The sequence below is a fragment of the Bubalus bubalis genome, chromosome 18 (genome assembly GCF_019923935.1).
Source record: "Bubalus bubalis isolate 160015118507 breed Murrah chromosome 18, NDDB_SH_1, whole genome shotgun sequence".
NCBI lineage: Eukaryota > Metazoa > Chordata > Mammalia > Artiodactyla > Bovidae > Bubalus > Bubalus bubalis.
In genome coordinates this window covers 10,711,616-10,733,042 of record NC_059174.1, presented here as the reverse complement: position 1 = coordinate 10,733,042, position 21,427 = coordinate 10,711,616, and the positions used below count along the sequence as shown (strand labels likewise).

The window sequence follows — 21,427 nt, the reverse complement described above, 5'->3', positions numbered from 1 at the left end:
TCGCTCAGTCGTATCAGACTCTTAGCGACCCCATGGACTGCAGCCTACCAGGCTCCTCCATCCATGGGGTTTTCCAGGCAAGAGTACTGGAGTGGGTGCCACTGCCTTCTCCAAGCATGTGTGTAGTTTTTGGCTATTACTGGTGTATTATTTGGGGTGGGTGGGGTGGGGTGGGAAAGAAGGGAGATGGGTTAGGATCCTTTTTGTTAAAATTTGGGGAAACCGTGAAACAAAGGAAAGAACAACTAATGATGATTGGGTTCTGTGTCCAGAATATTGTATCCTTTCAAAAATATCATTGGCAACCTAAATGAGGACTGTGAGAGGCTGTTTAAAAGCTGTGAATGCCTGAAACTTAGAAGCCAAGGTATTCCCTGCCTGAGCGTAATGCTGTTCCCAACAAAGGAATAAGAAGCTACCAAAGGTGCCATTTGGGGGATGGAAACTGGTTGAGGAGGACAAGTCTTCTTGGAGTGTGTACACAGGCAGATCATTCTGTCTTAGAGGTGCTACTCATGAAACTGACAAGAAGACCCTTTCTTTTCCTATTGTGAAGTTACAAATATCAGCTTCTCCATCCAAGCCACTGGGGAAGTATTTAGGGAAGGGCAGAGAGTGGTATAGGAGGTGAGTGAGTAGGGAAAGACAAGGGCCGGTGCTCATAGGGTGGAAAACTCTTGCAGCCTCTGCTTTTTGAACTCTGAAACCATCGGTGGCAGGGTTCAGGCACTGACAGTACAAGTTCAAGAGCTGAATGATTTCAAAAGCCCTGTTCTCAGGAGAAGATAAATTTTCATACTGGGGCAGTGGTTCACTTTAAAACAAATTTTTAATCCTAAGAATTAACTAAAATCCAAAACGCTGTCTTGAGTCATGAGATCCATCAGTTGTTGACATCGTCTTGATCTGCATCTAGAACTCTATTGTAATTTTTAGGCGTGTGTTAGGTTAAATGAAAACTTTCATTTAAATGTAAACTTCATATCAACACTGTCAGTTTTTTGTCTTAATAAAACTATATACATTTATAAAAAAAAAAAAAAGAAACTGTATTCAACATCCTGTGATAAACCAGAATGGAAAAGAAAATGAAAAAGAATATGTATGTGTAACTGAGTCACTCTACTGTGCAGCAGAAATTAACACAACATTGTAAATCAAGCATATTTCAATAAAATAAACTGGAAAAAACCTGCTGGGCCTAACCTCTGAGAGTCTGAGCCTATGGGTCTGGGGTAGGGCTGAGAGTCGGCAAGATCCCAGGCGAGGCTGACGCTCCAGGTCACTAAGAAGCCAGGTGTATCAGGGCTGGGCCACATGGCCTGCACAAGGTGTGAAGCGCTTCTGTCTCTACTTGGGCAAGCCTGCCCATGAGGCATGAGGCCCCTGCTGCACTTGGGACCTTTGTATCCTTGGGCGTTGTTCCTTCAGTTGGAAGGAAGAAGGGCTGTCTAGACAGGTGGGTAGTAGTTTCACAACTTATCAAGGTACCTACTCGGACCCCTGCCTTTGTATTTGTAAACTGATCCCTGGTGCTCTGCTGCCCCCCAGTGGCGGGCAATTCTGCACCATCTCCTTTGGGAGGTGCCCCTCGATTGCTGACTATAGGCGGGGGTGCCTGCTCCCTGACCCAGAACCAGGGTCCTCATACTTGGTTTTCCTCGGGAACTGATCTTTGTCAGTCATTTACACTTCAGTAAGAGTAAGTTCAAGTCCTCGCACTTCGTTCCATCAGAGAGTGCCACCTGAACTCCAAAGCTCATACTGGAGAATAGGAATGCTTTGCCGCTGGCTTTAAGTTTTATGTACCCGAGAAGGGCAGGTAGGGTCCTTCCGAGAACAGAGGGCAGCTGTCTCCTCTGACCCTGGAAGGTAGGAGAAGCTGGCTGAGGCCCTGCTCCCAGCTCTGGGAGCTCCAAGCTGGAGGGGCGGGTATGCACTTCGCATCTGCCTTGCGAGACAGACACCAGCCAAGGCCACAGACACCAGCGGGGGCTCAGATAGGCTACAAGCTTTCCTACCTTCATAACTGGCCAGTGAGGAATCTGGAAGACATTTGAGTGGTTGGCCCTGGAACTCTATGGACCCAGAACTCAGGGAGGCAAGAGCTAAAGGGGGTGTGAGGTGACCCGCACATCGATGACACTTAAAACTCTTAGAAGGTGCATCTAAGAGGAGGGAAGAGGCCCAGGGCTGGGCATAAACGGAGAAGGACAGGAGCTGGCAGGAGAGGCCAGGGAGGGTGGGGAACCGCGAGGGGTGAGGACTGTAGGTGTTGACAGACAGATGCCAGATGGAAGTGTGCGGTCTCAGAAAAACGCGCCGTTTGATCAGCCACTTTGCTGGCTGTGGGGCCAAGCCTGACTGCTTGGAGACAGGGCCAGGGATCCAGCCTGCGGCTCCGTCCTGGGGGTGGACTTGAACTCAGGCATCTTCCCTATCCTTCTGCTTGAAGGCCAATTTGGAAGGATGTGGCCACAAGTAAAAGAATGTCTGGGGCCACCAGGAGCTGGAAGGATCCTCCCCTGGATCCTCCCGAGAGAGCTGACCCTGCCCACACCTTGATTTTGGACTTTTGGCCTCCAGACTGTGGGAGAATATATGTTTGCTGATTTAAGTCACCCAGTTTGGGTAATTTGCTATGGCAGCCCTAGGAAACTAATATGACATGATATCAATGTATCCATATGTGTGTGGGTGCTAAATTGCTCCAGGCTTGTCCATCTCTTTGTGACCCTATGGATTGTAGCCCGCCAGGCTCCTCTGTCCACAGAATTCTCCAGGTAAGAACACTGGAGTGGGTTGCCATGCCCTCCTCAGGGGATCCCCTCGACCCAGGGGTCTAACCCACAACTCTTCCATCTCCTACATTCTTTACCAATAGAGCCACCTGGGAAGCCCTTTTATCTCTATAAGTACATAGGTGTGTGTGTGTGTGTGTGTGTGTGTGTGTGTATATATATATATAAAACGTATCATGTAATGAGAGTTTACTATCTCCACCAGCGCTTTTCCAAGTGTGGTCCAAGGAATCCCTGTACGGTCTGGATACCTCATCAAACATGAAGATCCCTCCCAGACCTCCAGGATCAGGCTCTCGGGCGTGGCCCCCAGCTGGCTATTTTATGACAGCTTCCAGGTAATTCGGAAGGACCTGGAGGCCTGGGACCCCAGTGGCCCCTGGATGTGGTCATGAGGGTGGCCTGAGGGCAGTGGGAGGAGATTCCTCACCGAGGGCCCGGGAACGCATCCAAGGAGAGCAGGAGGGACAAGGACAGGCTGTTCTGTGGACGGGAGGTGGCCCGCGTCCCTGCCTCGAGGCTGGTGTGTGTTGTGGGCCCAGAGGTTTGGGGTCACGAGGACCCAGCCCCTCCCCCACTGCAGCTGCCTGCAGGAGGAGCCAGGAGCACAAAGGCTGTTTGACGTGGCCTCCTGATGTTTCGGCAGCTGCTCTGTGTCAGGCTGCTCCAGGAATTCCAGGGCCCAGGAAAGAGGTCAGGGCTGACATCCCAGGAGCAGCTGGTGGGATGGCCACAGGCCCATCTGGAAGGTTCGAGGCCTCAGGGAACACTTATGTGACGGGCTTAAAGGGAAAGTTTGGAAGAAAGTTAGCTTAGGGGCTGAGGACAAAGGAGCTCCCCATACAATGGGCTGAGGGTCCAGGAAGCCCCTTCAGTCCAGTGCCTGCCACGAGGACCCTCTCTCACCCCTCAGGCCCCCCACATCCCCCACGGGCTCCACGCTGTCCGGGAAGGAAGGACAGAGGGGTGTGTGTAACCTCCCCTTTTGCCCTGTCACTCACAGCTTGGCAGAGGGCTGCACACAGTAGGCGCTCACGAGAGTCTGCTGAGTGAATGCGTGCATACATGGACAGTTTCTGCTCTGGGGAGGGGGCGGTTTCTCGGGGGGGGGTGGTCTCTGACCAACAGCTCAGCACCCCCTGAGAGATTAGTAGAAATGCAGTTTCCTGGGCCCCCCAGATCTCTTAAATCAGAAACTCGGAGGGTGGGTGACAAGCTGTGTAATCTTCGGGGTCCTGCTGCCCCCAGGCGTGAGAACTACCGTGCAGTGTGGTGATGGTCACCCCGGCTGAGTGCTAGGTCACCCTCAGAGCTCACCACACAAAACCAAGGCCAAGCTCTCCGCAGACCGGCTGAGCAGAGTCCCTGGAGGGGCCAGGCACAAGCTGCGTCCAGTGATCCTCTGGGGCAGCCAGGCTGTGACCCACACGGAGCCTGCGAAGTGACACGGATCCAAATTTGGATTCAAATCCTGGCCCTGCCTCTTGACAGCTGAGAGACTTGGGGCAACCAAGTGAACGGCCCCTGCCTCAATGTCTTCGCAAGAACACAGGGGACGGTAAGGACAGGACCTTTCTCACAGGCGTCAGGCAGGTGGCTGTGTTTGCTTCTGCCGTGTTCCCAGCGGCACTGGGCACACGGTGACCAGGAAGCGGCAGGACAGCAGTACTGCTCCCACCGTCACTGCTGCCGCAGCCACGCGCTCCGGGAAACAAACTCACTCAGAAGCACGATGCAGATGGTGGGGTGCAGTTTATTACACCGGCGGCCCAAGGCAGAGTGTCCTCTTAGCCAAGGACCCTGACCAGTTTTTCTGAAAACCTTATATACCCTAAGTGTATGTGCCAAACCCACCTCCCCACATTCCCTGAAACTAGTCTGAACAAAGGAAAACAAAGATACAATCAAAGCCTAGGTAGTTAACAGGGAACAATTATCAGTAGGCCTGTGGTCATACCCCAATAAGCATAATAGAATTTATGATTCTATTCAGTTACACAGATAATTAGGGTATTCTTTTAGGCAACACAGAGTCTAGGTGCGAGCCCTGGGGCTCTTCCATCCAGGGGGCCTGGTTTTCCAGTTGGTATGTCGTTTCCATAGATACTGGGCATAGAGCTCAAAATCCACCGTCCGGCCCAAGGTAGAGTCCTGCTTTCAAGATGGAGCCTGTTCTGTCTCTTTCCTCCTTCATTCCCCCCTCCTGATGCTCTTAACTCATAGTATGAGCATCATTCATAGGGATATATTGCACCCTGACTCTCCGACCTCTAATTTGGGAGAACGACATCAACCTTTGGGTTACAAAGTTATTCATAATACATTGTAAAATAAAGGGTCCACAAAGCAGAACTATCAAGGCAGCTATAACAATGGTAAATATAGTTTTCCACCAATCACCCTTCATCCAAGATAGGACCGAAGTCCAAAAAGGAAGATTATCATCAGACATAAATTTTACCTGACCTTTCGTGACAGCTAGGGTGGCTGATATATAGCCAGATAAATCAGGACTATAGACACAACATTCAATTTTAATCATAGCACAGGTCCCTCTTTGTACTGAAACTCTGGTTAGTCTCAAGATGATACCAGCAAGTCCTTGTAGCAGCAGTTGGTTGCAGAGCTTCCCCTCTGTTTCTTCTTTAAGATGATCTTGGTTTCACGGAGCTCAGTGGGGGCCTGTTGTGTAGTCCACTCGGCGTCCTCCAGGTCTGCGTGGTATGCTCTCCTCACCCTCATGTGGTGGACCCACACCTGCAACTTTACTGCAGTCGGGCTGGTCAGAACAACAGTATATGGACCGTTCCAATGTGGGGCCAAGGAGTCGTGTTTCCAGGCTTTGACCACACCTGATCCCCGGGCACAAATTTGTGAATCTGTTCCGCAAGGGGGGATGGCACCCTTTCTTGTACAAACTTAGTTACCTGACTTATCACCTGGTAAGGTGTTCCTTACCCAATTGTTCCATCTGCTGTGAAATCTCATCTCCCCTTACCTGAGGCAAATTTGTTGGCACCTGTTTTATGATGGGAGGGGGCCTCCCATACACAATTTTGTATGGAGAAGAGCCTTGGGACTGTGGGGTCATCCTGAGTCTGAGCAGAGCCATTGGAAACAAGTCCACCCAGGAAGAGTCAGTCTCTTATGATCCACTTGGAGACTGTCACTTTAAGTGTCCGGCTGGTTCCTTCCACCATCCCAGGACTCTGGGACCTATGTGTTGTGTGTAATTTCCACTTGATGTTTAAAGTGCTGCTTACTTGCTATACTAAATCAGTTACGAAAGCTGGGCCATTGTCCGATCCAATGTTGGTAGGAAATCCAAATCTGGGAACTATCTCCCTAAGCAGGCACCAGGCTACTTCTGATGCTCTTTCAGTCCGGGTAGGAAAAGCTTCTACCCATCCCGAGAACGTACATATTATGACCAGCAGGTAATGGTAGTGTCGGTTTCATTTCAGTGAAGTCCACTTCCAGGTGTTCAAAGGGCAGCGTGCCTTTTACCTGAGTCCCTGGAGGTTTCTGTCTGTGCCGAGAGGCAGCACTGACCTGTGAGCAGGCAGTGTAGGCTCTTCCGTCCAGGGGGCCTGGTTTTCCAGTTGGTATGTCGTTTCCATAGACACTGGGCATAGAGCCCAAAGTCCACCGTCCGGCCCAAGGTGCAGTCCTGCTTTCAAGGTGGAGCCTGTTCTGTCTGTTTCCTCCTTCACTGCCACCGTGATGATGATCACTACTCTTACTACCGCTACCACTACCTCCTACCATCACTACCACCTCCACAACTACCACCATCACTGCTGTTAATCCCTGGGTCAGGAAGATCCCCTGCAGAGGAAACGGCACCCCACTCCAGTATTCTTGCCTGGAGAATCTCTTGGACAGAGGAGCCTGGTGGGCTACAGTCCATGGGGTCGCAAAGAGTCCGAGACACTGAAGCAACTTAGCACGCATTGTTACTATTCCTATTATTGTCACTGTTATGATAACCATTGCGTCACTACCATCACTAGTCTTTTTATCATCGCTAGTGTCAATGGCAATACCGTAACTATTACCGCTACATTGCCACCACAATCCCTATTCTGACTACGGTTAGCGCTACCGCTGTTAGTGTTCCAGCTGCTATGACGGTTGCTCCGCTACTATTCTGTCAAGGCAGAAGCACTCTGTCCTCCAAACTTCTTCAAGAGGGACAACCACCTCTCGCGCAGGCTGAGATTTGGACTTTTGGAACAGGAACCTGACTAAAAACCCGACACTCTGCAGAACCAAAGGGGTCAGGGTCTTCCCAGGTCTCCAGTGCTGCAGTGCCAGGCCGTGCCCGGCGGGGAGGGAAGCCCTTTGGAAATCAATGGCTGGAGGCTGCAGAGACCTGGAGCGCAGCCCCCTCCCCCACATCTGCATCTGGGGGTTAATCTCCAGGAATGGAGCCACGATCTTCCCCAGACAGTCAGGGGTCCCCCTGCGCCAGACTCAATCCTGCAGGCTCATGTTTTAAAGCGTTTCAACCTTTTGTCGTTCCTGAGCAAACAGACTGGATTTACTGGGAAGGCTGCTTCCAAGGAGCTCTTCCTGACCCAAATCCTATCTTCCTGGGGCCAGACGTGAAACAAAACAGAGCAGCTGTCCGGCCTTTTGAAGCCAGGGAAGGGAACGCTTCATTTTTTTTTTTTAATATAAATTTACTTATTTATTTAATTGGAGGCTAATTACTTTACAATATTGTATTGGTTTTCCCATACATCAACATGAATCTGCCACGGGTGTACACGTGCTCCCCATCCTGAACCCCCCTCCCACGTCCCTCCCCGTACCATCCCTCTGGGTCATCCCAGTGCACCAGCCCCAAGCATCCTGTATCCTGCATCGAGCCTGGACTGGCATTTCGTTTCACATATGATATTATACATGTTTCAATGCCATTCTCCCAAATCATCCCACCCTCTCCTTCTCCCACAGAGTCCAAAAGACTGTTCTAGACATCTGTGTCTCTTTTGCTGTCTCGCATACAGGGTTATCGTTACCATCTTTCTAAATTCCATATATATGTGTTAGTACAGCACTCTTGCCTGGAAAATCCATGGATGGAGGAGCCTGGTGGGCTGCAGTCCATGGGGTCGCTAAGAGTCAGACACGACTGAGAGACTTCACTTTAGCTTTTTACTTTCATGCATTGGAGAAGGAAATGGCAACCAACTCCAGTGTTCTTGCCTGGAGAATCCCAGGGACGGGGGAGCCTGGCGGGCTGCCGTCTATGGGGTCGCACAGAGTTGGACACGACTGAAGCGACTTAGCAGCAGCAGCAGCATACTGTATTGGTGTTTTTCTTTCTGGCTTACTTCACTCTGAAGATAGGCTCCAGTTTCATCCACCTTATTAGAACTGATTCAAATGTATTCTTTTTAATGGCTGAGTAATACTCAACTGCGGGAAGATGTCGAGCGCGTGCAGCTCCAGTTTGCTTTGCAAGTCTTCTTTGGGAGAACAGGAGAAAACATGACATTGAACTTACAGAAGAAAACGGCAACGAGCTTCTAACATTCGGAGTGCCACACACCTGGATTCAACAAATGGAGCAAGAACTGCTTTCAGAGGAGATGGGGGCTGAGCCTGGCTGGCAGATCCTGATGGAAACGGAGAGGTTAAGCTACGGAGTGCCAGCTATGGGAACTTTCCTGCTCTGACCAGCTAGACTTATTCTCTGGGAAAAAATGAAACACTACCTCCATCAGAGGCTGGACTATCCTAGAACTGATGAAATACACATCCCTTTTCACGTGTGGTTTTCCCTAATTATTGTATTAGTACATGGTCATTAACAATTATTTGGGAAACAGAAAAGCAGAAAGTCGAGAATCCTGTGTGCAGAGAGAACCTCTGTTAATCTTCAGTGAATTTCCTTTCAGTCTTTTTTTCCGTACATTTTAAAACAAGGGCAATATTGTACTGTAAGCTACGTTTTGTACTTTTTAAGTTTACGATGACAAAGAGTTTTATTTCCCCCTCTCACATGAGTTACCTGGACGAGCAGACACCGCCTGGCCCAATTCTCTGAGCCAGACACCTGGAGGCAACTGTGACTCTGACTTCTCCCTCTGCCCAAAACCTGTGAACCCCCGAGTCCTGTCAGGATGGTCCGTTCAGTATCTCTCAACCCATCCACCTTTCTCCATCCCCTCAGCCCAGACAGTGGGAAGCACTTTAGAAATATTTGGCTGAGGCCTCTCACCAGGGGTGGGCGACAGCCTCCTCCCTGGCTCCCACCCTCAACTCCAACAAGCCATTCTCCACAATGTTGGCAGAACACACTTTCAAAATGCAAATCTGATCACCATCACCCCCTGATTAAAACCCCAACTGCTGTAGCCAATTGCTCTTAGGATAAACACCGGACTCCTTCTCCAGGAAGCCTCCCTGACTGCACACACAAGCACTCCCACTTCATAGCACCACATAACCCCGCCACCGACTGCCATTCTCATGGGTGTCAATGGGCCCACCATCCAGCCTCCCTGAATCATGGCGTCCTGGGAAGCTCTCTATCATCAGTGCTCAGCCAAGAGCAAGCACTCTGAGAACACATCTGCGTTAGATGAGTGAAAGCAATCCATAAACACAGTACTGGAGCAGCCTTATCATTCACGTCGTGTTTTAGGTTATGTGATCACCCAGTGTAGCACATACCTATAAGGCCACAAAATTTTGGCATGGCAATCTTAAATGCTGAGGATGCCATGACCACTCCAATGTCATTATTCAGGCGAGAGATCTGGTTCTCAGTCTACAGAATTTCTAGGGAAATAGCCCAGCAAAAATAACTCAGTCTGTCTCAGGGACTGGTCTCCAGTCCCTGAAAATCCTGTTATCTGCATCCTTGCCTCCTGGGCATGGAAGGAGGGATGTCCCCTCTCCTGGAGTGAGGAGATGCAGTGGTCCTTTGACCATGCTAATCACTGAGGACCATTATCAGTGACAGAGCCTCCTGGGGCCGTTTTGAAAGGCAGCTGCCCAGGTGAGCTGAGGCCACAGGTACAGCCTAAACACAGAAGTTGCTGGAATCTTTCCAGGTGCCAGCCTCTTAAATCCCTCTCCCCAAATGTACTTTGGGGTTAGGTCCCTGAAGCCCCTGCAGCACACACACCAAGAGGCCACCGTGGGGTGAATGTGGAGTCTGAGACCCATCCCTGCTGACACCTTAGGAGTTTCCTACTGTTTCCTAAGGTTTGCCATCCCTGTCTTCTTGGTTAAAATAATGATTTTCTTCCGAAGGGCAGGTGGTGAGGTTTGTGACTCACTTTTGGCAAAGCAACGAGGGGAAAAACCACCACACAGTCTGGAAGGAGTGGAGCCGGCCAGAGAAGGAGACTGGACCTCATTCCTCGGTATCTGGGCCACAGAGGGAGAAAATGAGGTGTTTTAGTCTCAAAACGACCGTCATTCTGATCAACACCACCGCCGTCCTTATAAAGCCGTCCAACCCTGAGCCAAGGCTGCGGCACCACTGCTGCCTGCGTTTTAGGGACAAGACGGAGGCCCAGACTCGAGACGTCAGGCTGCTAAGCGGCAGGCTATGCATCTGGTTCCTTACCTGGGCGTCTCGTCTGCGGTGCTCTCCCGCCCCCTGGATATCCCGGCAGCTCTGGCAGGTAGAAGGCTGAGAAGTTGAGAGGGCAGGTTGAGTGGCCCGATTTTCCCCTTGGAGTGATCTCTCCAATTTCATTATCAGGGGAGAAACCTGGCTCTTAAGACTATGGAATTATGGGGAAAGAGCTCCGCAATAAGTGAGACTGGAGACAGTGGTGCCTGAAAATCCTGCTGGTTATCTGCATCCTGGCCTCCTGGGAATGGAAGAGGCAGCCCCTACCCCAGATGTCCCCCCTCCTAGAGCTGTCTCCAGTTCCCATAGATGTCACCCTTCTCACTTACAGGAAGGTGGGGCAGTGAGGATCCCAGGGCCATCATGTCCCAGCCATGGCACCTGTTTTTGGGCAAGTTAATTACACACCTGGAGCCTCAGTTTTCCCACCTGTAAAATGGGCTCAGGACACCTAACTCACAGACTTGCTGGGAAGCATTTTGCCCCTTCTCCTCTCCTAGCTTTTTTCCTCTTCCTTTGGATCTTGGTGTAAACTATCTCCACCTAGAAGCCTTCCTGTTCCCACCCTGCTCCAGACTACTGGGTCCCTGAGCCCCTCTCCTCCCACCCTCCTCCCCTTGTAATTCCTGTCCTGTGTCTGTTGCTTCCCTGAGGGTGGGGGCAGGGTCTCTCTCACTGACCCTGGGACCACCAGGGTCAGCGCCAGAGCCCAGCATGTAGTGAGTGGATGCTTCTGGCATCTCTCGAGCTAGGAGGAGGAGGATAAGGACATCTAAACCATCCGAGGAATGGTCCACACACTTGAGCACGACAGTCTCCAGTGCCCCGGGGAGGGGGGGTACCAAGCCGGCATGAGCGTGTTTCAGGGTTGGAGGAAATCAAGAACCTGAAAGAGCAGTGCTGGGATACAGCGTGACATCACAGGTTTGGGGCTGCTTACTCATTTTTTAGTTATTATTTTTTGTAACTTTTTATTTTGGTATAAATTCAACAGACAGGGTGCAAGAATATAAGGGATTCCTGTGTACCCTTCACCCAAATTCACCATCACTGACATTTCGCCCTATGCTTTCTCTCTCTATGTGTTTTCATGTAAATACCATACATATATAAGTTGCAGACATCGGCCCCCTTTCTCCCTAAACACTCTGATGTGTATTTCCCAAGAACATGACTTTCTATCACCCAAATACAATAAAATGTTCAAAATCAGGAAATTTAACATCTTACCGGACTATAATACAGGGGAACCTCCAAGATGTTTCTGGCTTGACTCCAGGCCACTGCAATAAAGCAAATATTGCAACAAATCATACAAATGTTTTGGTTTCCTGCTGCTTATGAAAGTTATATTTCCACTATGCTGTAGTCTGTTGAGCATGCAATAACATTATGTCTGAAAACACAATGTACGTGCCTTAATGTAAACATATTTCATTGTTTTAACATTCTAACCATCGCCTGGGCCTTCGGAGAGCCCTCCTCTTTTTGCTGGTGGAGGGTCTTGCCTCAGCACTGATCTACTGACTGACAGGGGCGGCGGCTGCAGCAGTTTCTTAATACGAGACGCCAGTGAGGCTGGCTGTAGCGACTGACTTTGGTGAACAGCTTCTCTGGAGTGTGCAGTGCTGCTGGACAGCATCTGGCCCACAACAGAACTTCTTTCAAAATTGGAGTCAGTCCTCTCAAACCTGTTTTATCAACTAGTTGAGGTCGTAGTCTAAATCCTTTGTTGTCATTTCAGCAGTCTTAACAACATCTTCACAGGAATGGATTCCATCTCACGAAACCACTTCCATGTCGATCCATAAGGAGAATCTCCTCTTCAAGTTTGATCATGAAGTTGCGGCAATTCAGCCACATCTTCAGGCCCCACTGCTAGTTCTCTTGCTGTTCCCACATCTGCAGATAATCCCGCCACTGTATTTTGAACCCCTCAAAGTTGTCCATGAGGGCTGTGTATTTTGATACTTGAACCTCTTCCCAAGAATCATGAATGTTCTTAATGGCTGTCTCATTGCCTGCACTGAACATCTGCTGTTCACCGCAGGGCCGTCACGCATGAACTGAGCTAGCGCTTCTGCATGGTGCACTTGTCGCCAGGCACTGTTATGTTACAGAGATGGCGTCTTTCCTTCAACCTCACGAACCACTTCAGCAGCTTCCTCACCTCTCAGCCTTCGCAGACCTGGAAAGAGTAAGGGGTCTTGCTCTGCATTAGGCTTTGGCTTCAGGGCACATGGCTGGTCTGATCTTCTATCCAGACTGCTCAAACTTCCTCCGTATCAGCAGTAAGGCTGTTTCACTTTCTCATCATCCATGTGTTCACTGAAGCACCCATTTAATTTCCTTCAGGAACTTTCCCTTTGCATTCACAACTTGGCTAACGGTTTGGTGTGAGAAGACTAGCTTTTGCCTGCCTTGGCTTTCACTAAGCTTGTTTCCAGCTTTTGATTTAAAGTGAAAGACGTTTGACTCTTCCTTCCACTTGAACACCAAGAGATTACTTCAGGGTTATTAACTGGCCTAATTTCAATATTGTATCTCAGGAACAGGGAGGCTCAAGGAGAGGGAGAGACAGTAGAACACCTGGTCACGGAGCAGTCAGAATACACACGACATTCATGAATCAAATCTGCCTTCTAGTATGGGTGTGGTTCGTGGTGCCCAAAACAACTCCAATAGTCACATCTAAGACCACTGATCACCATAACAAATATAACAATAATGAAAAAGTCGGAAATACTGAGAGAATTACCAAAATATGACACAGAAACAGGAAGTGAGCAAATGCAGTTGGAAAAATGGCACGTGACAGACGCAGGGTGGGCTTCCCTGGTAGCTTGGCTGGCAGACAATCTGCCTGCAAAGCAGGAGACCCTGGGTCAACTCCTGAGTCGAGAAGATCCCCTGGAGAAGGGCAGGCCACACACGCCAGTATTCTTGGGCTTCCCTGGTAGCTCAGATGGTAAAGAATCCGCCTGCAATGTGGGAGACCTGGGTTCGATCACTGGGTTGGGAAGATCCCCTGGAGAATGGCATGGCAACCCACTCCAGTATTCTTGCTTGGAGAATCCCACGGACAGAGGAGCCTGGCGGGCTACAGTTCATGGGGTCGCAGAGAGTCAGACACAACTGAGCCACTAAGGGCAGCACACAGACGCAGGGTCACCGCAAATCAGCAATTTGTAAAAAACGGAAGATTCGCGAGGCGCGATCAAGTGAAGAGCAATAGACCAAGGCTGGCCTGTACTACTTGGGTCTCACAGTATGAACGCATTCTGTGTGCTCTAGTGTACCTCATTACTCCTATCTAACCCACCGCTCACTCTCAAGGTCATCTCAGCGACACCTCTAAGAAGCCTTTATTTCCTGGGTCCAGGACTCTCCAGAGACCTATCCCCCTTCACTTTTCCCCTATTTTAGTCAGAATCACTGAAGGAGGTAGGCGGGGTGAACATGGGGAAGGAGGCCTTACAGAAACAAATCCTCTTCTCTGGGCTGAGGAAGCAGCCTGCAGCTCCGGCTTGCAGGTTTCCCCCAAAGGGAACTCAAATTCTCCCCCTTCCATCTGTGTGGGCTCAGTTTACAACCACATGTCTTCACCTGCAGCCCAGGGCTCCTGAAACTGGAAAAAGGGGCCAGGCTTGCATGGACTTCTCCTGAACTAGTCTGGTCAGTTTCACATTCATTCATTCACTCACTCACTCATTTATCCACCTGTTCCTGGTATGATCACTTCTTGTTGCTCAGTTATTTTTATAACCTTTCACTTGTTATTGTGATGTTATCAACACACTTACAGGGCTTTCTTGGCTATTATCCATCAGCCTTTATTAAATAGTCCAGTCCTTTATTAAAAATTGTTTCAAACATGTTACACACACTATCTCACTGATTCCTCATGATCACTCTGAGACAAGAACTTATGTCTCTTGTACAGTTAAGGAAATGGAAGCACAGAGAGGTTAAGGAACTTGCTCAAAGTCACACAACTGCAAGAGGCCCCACCAGGACTCCACCCCAGGAGCTCCTCATTCTTCAGTTATACTCCCTTGTCTGATGATATAGATGGGGGCGGGGGTGAAAAATAGACTTTCGAGATGGTGAGAGGCTGATGCTCATGCAGTTGGGGGATGAAGACCAGCACAGGTGCATGTGAGGTGTGTGATGAGTCTCTAAGGCAGGTGGGTCTCCCACTGGAGCTCAGAGAGGGTTCTGCAAGGCCAACTATACTCAGCAGGTGGAGTGGAGCTGGGATCCAGCCTAGGTCCAGGGTTCTGGTGCGTATCTGGCTGCTGTGTGTCCCAAGTCAGCAGTCGAGGTCACAGAGTGGCAGCTGGGTTCTACGGGAAGGTCTGGCCAGAACCTGGTTCTGCCTCTTGTCAGCATGACTTTGGCCAAACGATTTAAGTCAGGCCTCAGTTTCTTCATCTGACAAGTGGGCCTGATAATAATTCTTAAGTCTTGGTGGTGTTGTGAAGACAACCCACAGCATCTTAGCAGGCTCAGCTCAACAAGGAGTAGCAAATGGGGCCCTTCATTTTGACGCTGCGCCGTGTCTGTTACCTTCCTGAAGTGAGCCGGGGGAAGGCTCAGGAAAGGAGGGAGGGGAGGGGGTGGCAGTATGGTTTGAATTAAGCTGTTTATATGCACCCCAGTTCAGTGACAAATGGCTGTAGTGACGGAAGAGCGTGGTTTCAATTTTCCATCTGGGAGCAGACGTCTCGTGGCTCTGCCAGCCTCGTCCACAAGTAGGCAGGTCATCCCAGCGGCCTTGGGAGCCAGGGACAGTGGCTCTCTATCCGCATGCTCACTCCCAGCCAGGCTGCCCTGCCACCAGGCTGGTGGGGGAGGAAAACTGTCCTTGCCAACCCCACTCGGGCCTCCCCTGGACAAGGTGCTGGGCTACGCTGGGCCTGTTTCCTCATCTGTAAATGGGGTATTGTGGGGTTGTGGTGAGGAATAAACAGGGGATGCCCATGAGGTGTGAGGAGTTTTCCAGCCACTCACTCCTATAAGTAACTTGACCTTTCGATCTCAAGTCCTGCCCCATGTCTAGTGAACTTGGTAGAATAAAATCAGTCATTCAGGGAAAAGCATCCTGGTTTTTGCTGTCGTTTCAAGTTTAAATTGGTTCATTCAGAAGGCCCTGCTTCTCCTTGAGGTGGCGTTTAATGGCCTTTAAAACTGGAATCAGAGCCCAAACCTCCTTGGCTCAGGTCCCACTTGCAGCCCCGGTTTCTCTGAGCTGAATCCCAGCCCTTCCCACAGCCTCAGGGCTGTCCTGACCACTCTGGACTCTGGCCTCCCCTGCCCCTGCCCCTGCCTTCCCTCCCTCCAGCTTCAGTGGGGTCCCTCAGACCAGGTGCTCTGACTCCCCAGCACTCTGGGGCTCGCTGCTGCCTCCACCTGGGACGCGCTGCCCCTTTTCAAGGTGCCTTCCTGACCACTCAGGGTAGAACACCAACAGCCCCTGCCTCAGTGCTCCCCGCCCCCTTCACGGTTCATCTTGATAGCACTTCTCACCAGCTGACATACGTGTGTAACTTGTCTTAATGCCTGCCTTCCCTACAGGAAGGCAAGCTCCACCTGGGAACAGACACATTTGTATCTGCTGTGTCTTCATCGGTGGTGTCTCCAGGACCCAGACAGTGCCTAGCACAGAGCAGGTGTTCAATTCTGAATGTCAGGTGGATGGAGGGATGGACAGACAGTGAATAAACAGATGGTAGATGATGGATGGACAGATAGTAGATGATGGATGACAGATGGAGGGTGGGTGGGTGGATGAATGGATGGGAAGATGAGTAGATGGTAGATGATGAATGGACGCATAGGTGACTGTCTTCAGTCTGCAGGCTGGGGAATTCTGCAAATTCTGGAAGGAAGTGGGGAACAAGGCCCTTCTCCGCTCCAGTTTCCAGAACTGATCTGGGGGTTTCCTCTCTTTTTCCCCACCTGACTCCAGCACAATGAGAGGCAGGCACAGATGGCCCTTCACAGCACTCACAACTTATTTAAGCAAAAAAGGGACCATTACAATAATGCTGTGGATCCCCCAGAATCTCAAGGAGAGCTGGAGGGACAGGCGGGAGCATTCTGCAGCCAGAGATCACCCCACAGAAAGGCCTGGTGGGGGTGGGACCTACCTGCTGGGTGACTGCCATGCGGCCCGATGGGACTGGAGTCCAGATGCTCCTGTTAGGCCCCGAAACACAGGCAACCCAGTCCACTATAAACTGCAAATAAACAATAGCATTTTAATAAAGGTATGCTGCATGCAATAGTTTAATGTTCTTATTCTGTCTAAATCTGGCACCCCTACCTGCTGTCCCTGAAGCCCCTACAGCTCCCCGAGAAAAGTCTCTAGACACCAGCTCCCTCGCATCAGAGGCTCCCAGTCTGAAGTCATACAGACACATCCTAGGTCTGCACCTAGCTGCAAGGCATTCTGGGAAAGCAACTGTCTCCAAGCTCCTACAGCAGGAGGGGGCTCCGCCTCCTGGGGTCGGGGACTTGCTTAGACCACGGTCAACAGCTGGGTCTGGGCTCCCACTCACCCGTTGTGTGGAGAGCCTGGGCAGGGTGAAGAACCAGATCCTGCCCAGATCTGTTGTGTGGTCCCTGAGATTTGGCTTTTGAGATCTGAACATTTTTTTTCCTCAACCCATTTTCTCAACTAAATATGTCTATTTAGATACAATCTCCACTAAAAGGAAGTAGGGTTCCTTGGAGAAATGGCTGATTCCAGGACTAGGGCAAATTAAGTACAAGGCAAGCCAGGAACACCATGTGCCAGAAGGCTGAGCCAAAATTGATGGGGCTGTGTCAGAAGGACATAGGGCCAGCTGGAAGGGGCTCCTGCTGCTCAAATCTGGGATGACCTGAGCATGAAAATACAGAAAAAAAATGTAATCCACCACATGAAATAAGAATGAGTCCGTAACAATAAACGTGAGTCTATGTTTGTATATAACATAATACACATGGAATATACATTTATAAAATACACTGTGTGAATAAATGAATGAACGGAGGAGAAGGGAAACGTTTTCCTGAGATGAAATTGCCAACTGACAGATGTGGAAGGCACAACGTAATGCGAAGAAGTAACATCCGATAACCATCACAAAATGCTTGTTTCAGGGAAGAATCATCACCAGATATTAAAATTGGGGACTGAAGGTTTTATGGGGGTAGGATATTTACACAGTTCCAATACATCTCGCTACAAGATAATTAAAATATTTACCACCAAAAAATATAGGCTCTTCTCAGTGGAGAAACCTGGCAGATATCATCTTAACCAAGATATCAAATTGACATGAGAGCCCCACAGCGAACAGGCACATGGCCCCTGGTATGAGGCACTAACACTTACAATATCCCTTCTGTGAGATTCCTTCCAAAAACATGTCATCTGAATTTCATAAGGAAGAAACGTAAGACAAACTTGATGTGAGGAACATTCCACAAAACACTTGGTCAGTCATCTTTTTTAAAATGTCAGCATCATAAAAGAAGAGCATAAAGTGAAGAGCTTATCCAGATTCAAGGATACTAACGAGATGAGAAAACTGAATGTGATTCATGATCTGAGATCTTTTGCTGTAACAGACATTCCTGGACAATCGGCAAAATCTGAATAAGGTCTGCGGATTAGATTACATAATGCATCCATGTTCATTTCCCTGATTCAGATAATTACACCAGGGTTATGGAAGAAAATGCCTCCTTCCTCCAAAGAGAACATCTGTGTTCTTAGGAAACACATACTAAGGTATTTAGAGATAAAGGGGGTTTCATGTCTGTAACTCTCTCTTAAATAATTTAGAGGAGAGAGAAAGAAGATGGTCAAGGAATGGCAGTAAGTGTTCCTATCTGGGGAAGCTGAATGAAGGGCAGAGGAGAATCCTCTGGAGTATTTCTGTGGCTTTTCTGCAAGTCTGAAATAATGTCAAAAGAAAAAGAAGAAACAAAAAATCTGTCTAGTAAGTCAAAAGCTAAATAAAACTCACGTCTTTGTTCCTGCTCTTCTGCTATGGCCTCCCTTCCCGGAGAAAAACAGGGGCTGCTGCCTGAAGGCTTAGGGCAGAACTTTGAGGGGAAAAAAAACGAGGAATGCAAAACACATTTGTTAAAATGATGACATAAACTAACATGTATATAGCGCGTATTATGTGCCAGGCTTCCAAATGCTTTAAGAAAAATATTAACTTGTTTGAACCTCATAACAACTACACAAAGCAGCTGCTATTACAGCTCTATTCACAACAGCCAAGACACGAGACAATCTGAATGTAAGCAGACGAGTGGATACCGAAGATGTGGTACATACACAGAATGGAGTATTATTCAGCCATAAAAAGAGCAAAGTAATGCCATTTGCAGCAACATGGATGGACCTCGAGATTATCATACTAAGTGAAGTAAACCAGAGAGAAAAAGACAAATATCACATGTAGACTCTAAATTACAATACAAATGAACTTATCTATGAAACAGAAACAAACTCACAGACATAGCAGATGTGTGGTTGCCAGGGTGGAGACGGTGAGCGAGGGATGGAGTTTGGGATTAGCCTACGCAAACTATTATATATAGAACGGATAAACAGCAAGATCCTACTGTATAGCATAAGTGAAAGTGAAAGTGAAGTCGCTCAGTCGTGTCCAACTCTTTGCAACCCCATGGACTGTAGTCTACCAGGCTCCTCCCTCCATGGGATTCTCCAGGCAAGAGTACTGGAGTGGGTTGCCATTTCCTTCTCCAGGGAATCTTCCCAACCCAGGGATCAAACCCGGGTATCCTGCATTCCAGGCAGACGCTTTAACCTCTGAGCCACCAGGGAAGCCCGTATGTATAGCATAGGGAACTATATCAACATCCTGTGATAAACCATCATAGGAAAGAATATGAAAAAGGACATATATATATATATATATGAGTCACTTAGCTATACAGCAGAAATTAACACACTGTAAATCAACTACACTTCTACAAAACAAACTTTTAAAAAAGCCAAAGTAGCTGCTATTATTGTTCCCATTTCATATATGAGGAAACTGAGGCTGCTGCTGCTGTCGCTTCAGTCGAGGCCGACTCTGTGCGATCCCGTAGACGGCAGCCCACCAGGCTCCCCCGTCCCTGGGATTCTCCAGGCAAGAACACTGGAGTGGGTCGCCACCTCCTTCTCCAATGCATGAAAGTGAAAATGAAAGTGAAGTCGCTCAGTCGTGTCTGACTCTTAGCGACCCCATGGACTGCAGCCCACCAGGCTCCTCCATCCATGGGATTTTCCAGGCAAGAATACTGGAGTGAGGTGCCATTGCCTTCTCCGCAGACTGGGTTGAATAGTATCCCTCCCAAATTCATGTCTCCCTGCAACCTCAGAATGTGACCTTACTTTGAATTGGGATCTTTGCAAAGGTAATTAGTTAAGGAGCTTGAGGTGGCCACGTGACCTGGGGCAGACATTGGAGTGACGTGGGAGAAGCCAAGAGATGCCTGGGGCACCCAGAGCTGGAAGAGGCAGGAAGGATCCTCCCCTAGAATCTTCAAATTCTAGGAAGTTTCATACTTCTTATCTCCAGAACTGTGAGTAAGTGTCTGCTGTTTAAGCTACTGGATTTATGGTCATTTGTTACGGCAGTTCTAAGAAGCAACACCTGCAGTTCTCACCTGTTCACAGGTGAGCCAGACCTGACCTACCCGAGGTCCCTTCTCCCATTCATCCTCACAGGACCCACTTGACAGCTGGATCTCAACGTGGAAAAAAGACGCATCTCTCCAAACTTCCTTGCAGCAAGGAGTGGCTGTGGGACCCAAGTCTGACCAAGAAGGTATCAGTGGAAATTACAGGCTGAGACCTCTGGGAAAGCTATGCTTCCGTTGTTTTTCTGGTTGAGACAGACTCGGGTTCTCGCTCAGAATTCCAGAATTGAAAAATACACTACCTGGAAGAAAAGAGGCAGAATCAAACCGCCATGTGGCTTCTGCCCTTCATGGTGTCACTTCCTTCCTGGAAGGTCTGCTACAGGGTAGAGGTGAAGAGTCATAACCACAAGGACACACGCCACTCTCTGAGGATGGCAGAGCAGTAAGTGGGAAGGAACCTAGAGGACTCCGCAAGCGTGCATCCCCGGGACCTCCCTGCCACTGTGGTTGGGTCTCCGTTACATGCAACTCAATGCATTCCCAGCTGACATTTTGACAAAGAAAATCTAATTAGGATTTGAATTATATTTGACATGTATATTGAATTAGCAAACTATTGATGGAGACGGGTGCTTATTAAACGAGACAGCACAAGCTTGGTGCCCAGTTAATCCTGGCATGTAGTGGCACTTGGCACAGGTGGGTTCCTTTGCTGCCTTCCTGGGTCAGACAGGGGCAGGGGGACAGTGGGTCTGGATTGGTGCCAGTGGGATGGAGTGGAAATATCCTTGGACCACAGCCATGAGAAGGTGAGAGCCCACGAGCTGGTAGCCTGCTGGCTGACAGGCCAGCCCATCCCCATTCAGGTGGCGGCAGGGCCCAGAGGGCAGCCTTCTGCCCACGTGGGATCCAGGCCAGGCACTGACAGAAGAACTGGTTTAATGGTCTGTCTCCTGGTCCTTGGATGAAGGCTGCTACCGGTTTAGTTGGCCAGGATGAGTCAAAGGAACACCATGAAGGTTTCGAAACCTGGGCCTTCGGCACCAAATTTATTTTTTTAAGGGGCTAAAAGATTTTTAAAGTCCCAGTGGTAGTCTAGGACAGGTCTTGGTGTGAAAAACTAGAAGGAAAATGGGTAAGACAAACAAACAAATCAACCCCATAAAACATGTAAGGGTTTCAGGACCACCCACCAAGCTGCAGGGTTTTTACTTTTCCTTTTTAGAATGAAGTGGCCACGGTTTGAGGAGCCAGGATTTCACAATTCCTGCCATCCCTTCCGTGGGTCCCCAGGGCCCTAGGGGTAGGGCAGGGGAAAGAGGGAAGGCAGGTCTTTGCTGGAAGCCAAAATCAGGGAAAAGGCTCT

At 49.3% G+C, this 21,427-nt stretch overlaps 1 protein-coding gene across 1 annotated transcript in view; it reads right to left on the bottom strand.

The window, feature by feature from the left end:
- Nucleotides 1–10,392: 10,392 nt before the first annotated feature.
- Nucleotides 10,393–21,427, bottom strand: part of CRISPLD2 (cysteine rich secretory protein LCCL domain containing 2) — an 82,762-nt gene continuing 71,727 nt past the window's right edge. Inside the window, exons 15-17 of the transcript XR_326416.3 lie at nucleotides 16,554–16,643; nucleotides 11,632–11,684; nucleotides 10,393–10,458 (exon numbers count right to left, since the gene is read on the bottom strand). The gene's annotated coding sequence lies outside the window, so the exon portion shown is untranslated. The remainder of the gene's footprint in view (nucleotides 10,459–11,631; nucleotides 11,685–16,553; nucleotides 16,644–21,427) is intronic.